The 9,670-nt window shown below is 38.7% G+C and overlaps 1 long non-coding RNA gene across 1 annotated transcript; it reads right to left on the bottom strand.

Annotated features, from left to right (window-relative positions):
* Positions 1 to 1,538: 1,538 nt before the first annotated feature.
* On the bottom strand, positions 1,539 to 6,304 carry LOC138016758 (uncharacterized). Its single transcript, XR_011125868.1, has 2 exons — positions 6,138 to 6,304; positions 1,539 to 1,870 (listed from the first exon to the last, which is right to left on the bottom strand). It is a non-coding gene; the product is annotated as an uncharacterized lncRNA (long non-coding RNA).
* Positions 6,305 to 9,670: the final 3,366 nt, after the last annotated feature.

Genomic DNA, 9,670 nt, shown 5'->3' with positions numbered 1-9,670 from the left:
GCTCACCTGCTGACAAAAAAACCCGAGGACTCTGGGTACGAGATTGACCAGAAGTCCATTACCCAGAAGTCTCGATCTGCAATGTAATCCTGCCCATCAGTTTTCGGTATCTATTTTTAGGACGGCTATTACTGGATTTTCTCCAAAAAGAAAACGTGGTGGCTTTGTGTTCTTTGCACGATCCATGATTTTGCATTAAGCACGAGCAATTCTTCGTGCGGTTACTTGTTTGCAGATTAATCGGAGACGTTGTGGTCATCACGCCCAATCTGATTGGTCATGATTTCACTGGATCCGTATTTTAAATTTAGATAATACGGTAAAATGCATGGGCCAAGACCAAATCTTACTGACTCAAACTGCTAGTAGAACTGTTACTGACGCTGACTATTATGATGATATTGTCCTATCGGTGCCTTCATCAAGCCTACCCGGCCTGCTTCTGCAAAGTCGAGAGCGAGCGGCTAAAGTTGTCGGGTTTGTATGCAAACAAACCGGGAAACTTGAATGTATATCTTTCGATAAGAATGGTTCAATCAATTGCCTATCAGGAGAACTTCCCTATGTATCCGTTTACAGTGGATTGCTTATTCACATAATCTAAGAGGCAGCCTGAGTAAAAATAATGTGAGGGAAAGCCAAGGTGGCCATAGACAAGCTAAACTAACCCAGCAGCAATCTTGAAGAAGGACCCCTGCCAAGTCACGGTTATGTCGGTATTGTTTTTATGGAAAATATGCATGGACAATCGAGAAAAAGACTTTAAAATGAGCTTTATGATGTAAAAAATATGCTGATTGCGAACAAATTTATAGTAAGACGCACGAAAACGGCAAGACGTTTAGGACTGGTAAACCGCGACGTCACACTGATACATGTGGTTTGGCTGACTATGTACTGTTTTTAAGAAGATTCTTTGTACGGAATAAACCTGGGAATATACAAGCCTTTTTCGGTTCTTGTGTGTAACAACCGTACCTATCTATACCAGAATGCTCCGAGTTGCCCTGAATATCTCATGGAAACGGCATCCAACCGATGAACCACTCAATTTACGCCCATCTATCGCTTATATCTCTTAAGTCATGCTTGAGAGGAGAACCAGATTTCAGTTTGGAATTGCTGGAGAGCAAAGGATCGAATAATAATCCCAGACTAGCGTCACATGTGGGTTCAGCTTGTTTTTTCTCTACTATGCGATTTGGTTTTCCCCTCTCCTCAAAAACCAACGTTTGATTTGATTTGAGTTGAGTGCCCCAGAGCCACAAGACTTGACACTTAATTAAAGACCATTGTTATTAAGCGATGCCATACTGCTCAGTAGCGTAGGTAGGTCGCACAAACACATAGGCATCAAGTGAGTGAGGAAGACCAACCCGGTGCAATATGAATGATCGCCGGAAAACCCTAACCCAAACCCCATAACAAAAGAGAGGACAAGAATCGTGCACTCAAACTGGTCTACAGGGACAAGGGAGTAATGGCCACTCCAAGAACCCCCTACCCCCTTGGTGCTATTTTAATAATCAAGCGAACAATAGCAGTTGACTGCTTTAATCAATTTGAGGTTTTGAACTTGATATCAATCGACAAATTTAAATAATCGTTTCGGACGCGGTCCTCGTAAAGTCTAGCTCAGTCAATTCCTTTTTGATTTACAGCTTTTGATCAACCTTGGCACCCTTGTACGCATTCAGCATAAGTAACGGAGCATTGAACGCACTGCTCCTCATTTCCTTGGCCGCAGAAGAAGTCGATGCAATCCAGGTTGTCGTTCTCACATCCCTGGTGGCAGAGGGACAAACCATAAGACACATCGAATAAAACCGCGAGCAAAATGACGCAAACTCCAATCATATTCTTCTTCATTCTGAAAATGCAAAAGGAAAACACAAACATGTCAGACACGTCATAGTGTGAGCTGCTTGATGTCTCCTATTATGTACGAAAAGACGACAACCACAATTCAAAATGTAACTTGATGTTTCTTAAAGTATTTCACGTATGGACAATCCTATAATTCATTTCCCACCCTGGTCAAAGTTTTTCTCTGTCCATATGTGGGCCCATTTTCATCAGTAGGGCTAACGCTCACGTGGTTCATTTGGGGTAGAAGCTTAGCACTTCACATTACACTCTAATCAGTTAAGTCTGTTCAAATAAAAGTCCTACATGGCCAACGTTTACAAAAACGTAATCCTTCCTTGTACTTGTACATGTTCATTTCCGTGACTTCAACATCTTCAGTTCCCACGGCCTGCTCCCGTCTGACCTCGTAGCTCAGTCGGTAGAGCAGCGGTGATCTAACCCGAAGGTCGTGGGTTCAATTCCCACCCTGGTCAGAGTTTTTCTCTGTCCTTGTGTGGGCCCATTTCCCCTAGTAGGGCTAAAGCTCACATGGTTCGTATGGGGTACAAAACTCGCACTTCACATTACACTCCAATCAGTGTAGTCTATAATCAATTGGATTGGTTCAAGCCATTATGAAGTAAAGAAGTTAGGGAGTTTAAGAACGACGATGGCTACGGCAACGACAACGCCACAAAACCGTTATTTTATTGGCCCAAAGGATAAAAATGATGGTGCTGTAAGTGCGGCGAACACTTTAGCACATTTCTCACCCATACTCGATAAAACAACAATGTAAAAAGACGAAATTTGGTGTTTTAACGACAACTTGAGCCTACAAGAGTGGTTTGCTCATTCTCTATCTTCAATTCAAAACCGTTGATACAAATCGAATTAATTATTGGAAACCAAGAGTCCATCACCTGACTCTTGAGAATATTCAGCCATATCGTACCGTGAACATGATCAAGATCGAATCATCGCGATCGCCAAATACCTATTAGAGCCCGCAACTCCGTCGTCGTTTCTTAAAATCTCTGATGAAAGATTCAGTGTTGTAAGCTCACGTCGTCAAAACCTTAAATTTGATTACTTCACGTCAGTATTATTTCGCAGAGAACGGCGGCGAAGAAATGTATTAAGGCAGATGTCCTCAGTGCCGTAGCCGTCGCGGCTCCTATGGTGTGTTGTGTACGTGTCGTGTACCAAAAGACTGGTTTATTTCTGACTTTAAAGACTAACTTTCTTAGTCCATCTATTTTACTCACTAGTAATAGTTGTCACTACGTCTGCCCTGCCCAAGATAATATGGATGGCAGTTGAGGTGTTTTCGAATTAACATATGCTGCACGTTAGGGCCGTTTATACGAGAGAAAATAAGCCGCGGCGTACATAATACGCGAAAGGTACTATTTATACGAGTATAAACTCCAAAGCCAGGATAAGCTGCGGCTTGAGAAAGCCGTGAACGTATATTTTGTACCATTTATACAGGGTGCTCGCGTCTTATGTAAGCCGCGGCCTGAGTAAGCCGCGGCTTATTTTCTCTCGTATAAAGGGCCCTATTGTGATGTCTTCATATCATGCTACATGTAATTAGGTAGGTAAATGAAAGTGAAAGATACAAGGAAAGGATGGGCAACAACTAACGGGCATTTATTTTCAATTTCCAATACGCTATCAATTGAAAAGCAATTTACATAATTATGGCAAATGCCTTGACAATATGATAGTAAAACAGGAATGTTCAGGAATATTAATTAGAAGGCAACATTTCGTCGTCATCTTTTTGATCCACGTGGTTCTTGCCACGGTACCTTGAACTGACCATAAAATAGGAACAAAACTCGGTTATTATATTGGGATCGCTGATTATTATTATTATTATTATTATTATTATTATTATTATTATTATTATTATTACCTTTCCGGAATATAGGAGACTCTCTTGACGATTGCCGGATTAATGTCGCCACCGCTGGCATTTAAATTTTTAATTTAATTTGAGTTTTATCATTATCATTATTATTATTTATTTTTACCAGATACATGTAAGATTCAAGTTTGTATGAAAGAGTGCTCAATAAAGTTTGTTATTATTATTATTATCATTATTATTATTATTATTTTCTTTTTTTTGAAGTTTTAAAACAGAGAAATACTTAATTGCTTGTAAATTTATAGTTCTTACCTTTTGGAGATATTTTAATGTTTGTAAATATTTTTATCATGGAAATAAAGTGTGCAGTTTTTTATTATTATTATTATTATTATTATTATTATTATTATTATTATTATCTGTGAATAACTGTTGAAAATGTGGTCGAAGGTTGTTTGAAAATGTTGATACTGAGATTACGCTTTTGCTTTCTGAGATTGCGTCTAGCAATTTGTTTCCGAGTGTGCCGGACGCCTATGTTTGTGATTTGTGTCTGACAAATCGTCGCCCTTGTTTCTGATTTGTGCCTGAATAATTGTTTTCTGACGCAGGAAATATGATTTTCTATCCGCTCCTATAATCTATGATTTTCAAAGTGAAAAGAATCGCTGTAAATATTCGAAAATTACTCACCTTCAATCGAACCACAACACTCCGATATTGATGTTCGTTGTGACTTTCAGCCTTGTGACTCATGTTACCCAGAACACCTCGCGAACTAGGTGAATAATACCGATACCACCTTGCGCTTCCGGTTGAGCAATACCAATAACACCTTGCACGCTCGGTTGAGCAAATTCCATATACAATATCTATCTACCAATTTACATAATTTACATATTGTCCCTTTTTACGCAGGGGCTTCTAGGCTGCCTCCTCGGGCAATAACGTACAAGAAGACTTTTCATTGCTCTTCCATGATTTCTCAGTTCAGTTCACTTTTCTCTTATCGGAGATCAAGATCTGTCGCATGTATTTATTTACGATTTGTGAATGACAAACTTTTCCCGCTTAATTTTTACATTTACTTCCTTCCCGTGAGATCATTGTTTACACATGTTTTCTAAGATATTATCTAGTCGTCTCTTTGCTCAATTTGCGAAAAAAATCAGGAATTAGGAAGACTAGAAAGGGAATGGCGGACCCTGAGAGATGCAGAGTCGCAAACCAGCTGTGTAAAAGCACTACCAGATGAAAAAGTACAAATGAACAAATACTATGAATGTTTGGTCTGCCTCTCTAGCTACGTTCTAGTTTCTTGAACTTTCCAAGACACTATTTAGCCTGTTGCCAATGCCTTTGACATCCCACTGAGCCAATTCCGCGGTTCCAAAGAGATTCTATTGTGTCTTTTTATAGTATGTTTTCGGCAAAAAAAGAGAATCTTTCATCAATTTTCAGTTGTATAAAAACACCGGTGAAATCAAGGCGAGTATAGGCGCATTTTTTCAAAGTTCCTTTCGTCTTAGGAGCCATCAAACTTGAGAACTTTTCACTGGGTACAAAGAACGGGAAACTTCGTCTTCCGCGTAATTTTATTTAATTCCCGTCAAATAGGTATAGCCTTGCACTCTCAATGTCATAATTCCCTTTCCTTTGGGTCACCTAAAATCCTATCCAGAAACACCTGTTTTGTTGTACTCATTGGTGATAGCAAGAGCCCCATAATAAAAAACAAAGAGATTCTTTTGCTTAGCTGGCGTATCATGAGCTACCGCACCATACTTATAGCCAATCTGAGGCAAAATTAGCAATCGAAACGTAGTTGAATGGGATTTCTCGCTCTTTTCGCGCGCTTTATCGCTACGATTGGCGTTTCTTACGGTTGATTTCCCGCCATCAAACAAAAACCGTTCTGTCCTTATACAACTGCGGATTGGGCTGCTGCTGCTGCTTGTCATAACAGCATGAAAATGATTTTATTCAAACTCGTCTCTCTGTTTTCAAAAGTTACTTGATACCTGCTGCTAACAAGCACAAGAAGTGAGCTCATATCAAATGAGTTTCTTCCATTTTTGGCACAACGCAAATTTTAGTCCGACGTTTGCCTTTTACCGTAAACGTGATGATTAATCTCTCTAGTATTAACACACAACTTCACAACTAGACTAAACGGAGAAATCATTTTTAACTGAAAGAGAGTTCAGCCGGGGCGAAAATAAGCCGCGTTCGCATTCAGTTTCATTTTTGCAAATCTTAGTATTTACCGTCAGAAACAGAGTCGACAAGGCAAAAGCAAAGAAAAAACTGAAATACCTTATCTAATTCGCAGAACCTTCTAGGGGGTGAAATATTTGTTAAAAACTGCGGTTACTCTGTCAATAAATCGTCGTAAATCTCCATACCTTACCTTACTTAAGTTTTGACTCTGCCGCCTTTATGCTTCTTCAGTGTCGCTACGACCGCTTTGGTGTAAGTGTCTTTGAGGTATGCAATTGATAACAACATTTTAACAGGCAGCACTCTGCCGGAACACACAAAGCTACAAAGCTCATCAACAATAACGACTTCGTAGGAACTGATGTCACAGATTTGTTTCAAACGCGTTTTGTTTTGTCCTTAGTGATAATAATGGATTTTTCAGTTGGCATTAAAACCAAGGAAGATGATCGTCATTAAAGCACTTTAACAGGGCCTTTAATGTTTTCAGCCTACCATCGTTAAGAACAACATCAAAGCACTTCGAAATGTTACACTTTTTGGTGTTTTTTAACAAGCCATTATCAGTTCACCGACAATCAGTTCTCTTTTAATATTTGTTCTGGTCTTAAGATCGTTGTCACTCCAAAGAAAAGGTTTTGTATTTGAGAGGTGAAAATGTTTGACGTGAAAGACATTTCCCGGCTTTTGTGTTGAAGTATTTTCAGACTATCATCGGTTACACAATCGTCTCCTAATTGCTTCTGATTTGAGCTTTTTAACCTTTCGTAAAATAAAAGCGGTTTAGAAATCTCCTCTGCGATTCCATTTAGTTCCAAGGTTAAATTCTTTGTTTTTGTTGCCAAAAATTATCATCTTTGCTTTTAATGAAAACCTGAGAAAAATATAACTTACGGTGTATTTTCGTTTACTTTACATAAGCCATGCATCTGCAACCCTGATAAGAAAATACAAATGCTTATTATCATTGTAACACAACAACTTGCAATTGCTTCGGTACAATGTTGTCAACTTTTTATCCTTTTTAATTGCAATTTTACTTGTTTGCAGCACTTCCTGTTTAAAACCGATGAAAGAAATTTCCTAATTTACTTTTTTATGAAAGAACTTCCTTCTGTAAAAAAGGCCGACATGAGCTTTTTTAGATGAGAAGAAGAATAGACGATATATAGAGTGGGTTCGCAGCTACATATAATTTTTCTATCTTATCTCTTTTTCAGTGAAAAGACTAAGGTAAAAAGCAGCCCATTCACACTAAAATTGTTACCTCTGATTTGGAGTCCAGTCCTGTTAACAAGCACTGTGGTTTGCATGACATACTCTTCGCAAATATCGATTACAATTTGAGCTTTTTTCGGAAAGCGGAAATGTAAAAAAAAAGAGTAAGGTTTTATAAAGTTAGTAGCAAAGATACCCGCCATTTCCTTTCGATTAAGAGTGAAAAGCAATTTCCCCGAGCTTATAAAACTGAATACATTAATTGAAAAATATGGCTTATTCGTTCACTAAATCCAGATCGCATTTGAATCCGAATAAAGTGGCGCGTCACAGAGAGAGTAGACGACTTCGGGAAACGAACCTGGGCCACTTTTGCGGCAGAGGATAGACTGACCATAAAGAATGCGGCGTAATCACAATAAGGTGAAAGAAATGAAGGTATTTGGGTTGATTAGTATGATCCAGCCTCCTCTTCTATTTCTGTTTTGTTTTGCTTGTCATTTCCAAGGCCACAGTAGTAGTAGTAGTAGTAGTAGTAGTAGTAGTAGTAGTAGTAGTAGTAGTAGTAGTAGTAGTAGTAGTAGTAGTAGTAGTGGTAGTAGTAGTAGTAGTGGTAGTAGTAGTAGTACAGTAAAATATAAGTAATTTGTGCTTGGTTAAGTGACTAAACCCGGCATAAAATTCCCTTCTTTTCGTTTTATTGCGAAGTTTCAGTTTCGTCGTAATTGTTTTACCAATGGACCTCAGGAAAGATGGTAACCTGAAACTCAACGGCGACAAATTCCCATTTACCATGTCGGAAACAAGATAATTAGTACTGATTTAACTAATGTTGATGTTATGATTGCGAGATATTTGTTTAAAAATCGAACGTTACTTTCTGTCTGCTCCGATAAATAAGTTTGTTTATAGCCAATCAGCTTACGTGTGATCAAGGTGCGTCCATGAGATAAGGGAACAATTGATTGTAGTTCTAGTCGGTTATAGACCTAACCTTGTTGTGTACGCGAGAAGATCTGAGAGAATTATAATATGAAAAAAAAGTGACAGTGTGGGTTCCTCACTTATTCCCCACAACCAATTCATTTGGTAAGAATTGAGCTTTATGCGTTTTCTGTTCAGAAAAACAGTGTTTTGTCAAATGATCACACTAAAGTTCAGCGGAACTCTGCTCAGCTACTTGCAGCTACTTGATAGGTCCGTTCAGACTTAGTGCCTGTGGACGGTGTTAGGGTAAAAAAAAACTAACATCTGATGGATTTCATTCAGACAGCTTATGCTTTAAATATCTGTTTACAGTTCGAAATGTATTTTTGTCAACTCCGAGACTTTTAGCGGCCTTGAAATAGTTAGGTAATAATGGTAACTGTAATGGCAATTCTTGACAGATCGAAGAATTACAGGGTTAATTATATGATGAGTTAAAATGTAGGGAAAAAAGGTTACAACATTTAGATTTTGAAATATGTATAAATACTGAAGTCTTAAATTAAGGCTCTGAGGATAGATAAGCAATAACCTTTGGCTGTCTCTCAATCGGGGAGAGGGTTCCTTATATTGTTATTATGTACACGTTCAGTTGGCTGTTGAGATAGGAATTCGCTCTTAGTCAACATGTCTCAGTAGTTCTTTAGGTCACTGAAAAAGTGTGTTCTTTGAAAGACCAAGCTTCCGTGCTACGCAGTGAGGAAAGGGCTTGGGAAATTGGAGACAAAATCAGTGCATAAGTTCCCCTGGAGATGTTCCAGTCTTGCCCGATTTCAAGTTCCGTAGGCATCACGAAGAAGGTTTGTTTAGACAGTTTAGATTTAGATTTGTGCGCGATGACCGGGCACCGTTTAGGAGCAAGGATGGCACAGTCGGTTAGTGCGCGGCCTTGGTGCAAGAGGTCCTGAGTTCGATTCTCGGATCTCGCATCCTTGTTTCGACTCCTTTCCTTTCCATGTAGCTAGTAGCTTTAAATACCCGTAAAACGGAGCACTGATGGAGAGGGGGGAGTAAAATGAGCGCACCGTCGACCTCAGGTTTGTCAGTTTAATTACTGTTACGAGTTATCGACGTTAAATAAGGTCTACTTTACTTTACTTTACTTTACTTTACTTTACTTTACCGTCATCAAGTCTGAGCGAAACTAAAAATAGGAATATTGTAGCTTTTTATGGCATTTTGTCAAATTGAAGTTAACGATTTAATTGACGGCTTTCGGAATTAGTCAAACGTATTAAAGTTTGCGCAAGACCTTCAAATAATAATTAAATTAATGAATACAGCCTTTGTCCGATCCGGTCAATTTATATTTCATCCCGGCTTGAAAGTCACTCTCAATTTAAAATTCATTTTACGCACTAAAATTGCTTTCCAATTTTGACACAAAGATACTTATACTTAATCAATCAATACCACGGACAGTGATGATATTGCTGTCAAACAGATACTAAAGCGAGTTTCAATCGAGTGTCGTAAAACCAAAACCAAAGTAGTTACTTTGGCCTATTAAAAAGGACG

Source organism: Montipora capricornis, chromosome 9 (genome assembly GCF_036669925.1).
Source record: "Montipora capricornis isolate CH-2021 chromosome 9, ASM3666992v2, whole genome shotgun sequence".
Classification (NCBI taxonomy): Eukaryota; Metazoa; Cnidaria; class Anthozoa; order Scleractinia; family Acroporidae; genus Montipora; species Montipora capricornis.
Note: the sequence above shows the minus strand (reverse complement) of the source record. Positions and strands in the feature narration are given on the sequence as shown.